This window comes from Petaurus breviceps, unplaced genomic scaffold (genome assembly GCF_028583685.1).
Source record: "Petaurus breviceps papuanus isolate PSGF00001 unplaced genomic scaffold, PetGlider_PUasm1.0 490, whole genome shotgun sequence".
NCBI lineage: Eukaryota > Metazoa > Chordata > Mammalia > Diprotodontia > Petauridae > Petaurus > Petaurus breviceps.
The window spans coordinates 11,897,353-11,897,950 of NW_027186352.1; positions in this window are offsets into that span (position 1 = coordinate 11,897,353).

Genomic DNA, 598 nt, shown 5'->3' on the forward strand with positions numbered 1-598 from the left:
AGGAATGAAATGATTTGAAATCAGCCTCCAAAGAGGGACTGGGGCCAGGCTGTGAAAGGCTTTAAATGCCAGGCTGAGGAGTTGATCTGAGAGGTGATAGGGAGCCACTTGGTAGAGGGTGCCAAGAACAAATCTGGGTTTGGGAAAAATGATTTTGGCAGTTATGAGGAGGCTAGCTTGGAGAGGGCAGAGATTAGAAGAAGGGTGACCAGATTAGAGGCTGCTGCAGGAGTCTAGGAGAAATACGCAGAGAGTCTGAATGAGGTGGATACCTGGCTGACTGGAAGGAAGGGGATGGATGGGAGAAATGGCTTAGGAGGGCTCTGTGTCTTTCACAAGCCTGGGCAGTTGGTCCTCTCCATAGCTGGTCGGGAGTCCACATCAGAAAAAGAATGCAATATTTAGGCTGTCTCATTATGTTGCAATTCGTGGCAATGAGAGGTATGACTGGATTTTTTTATCTTGTCTGCCTTACCCTCTATTTCTGGGACATTATGAAAGAGAAAATGTATGAACCTCCTTCCAGCCTAAAAATCCTGCCCAGATCTTCAAGACAGAGAGAGAGAGAGAGAGAGAGAGAGAGAGAGAGAGAGAGAGA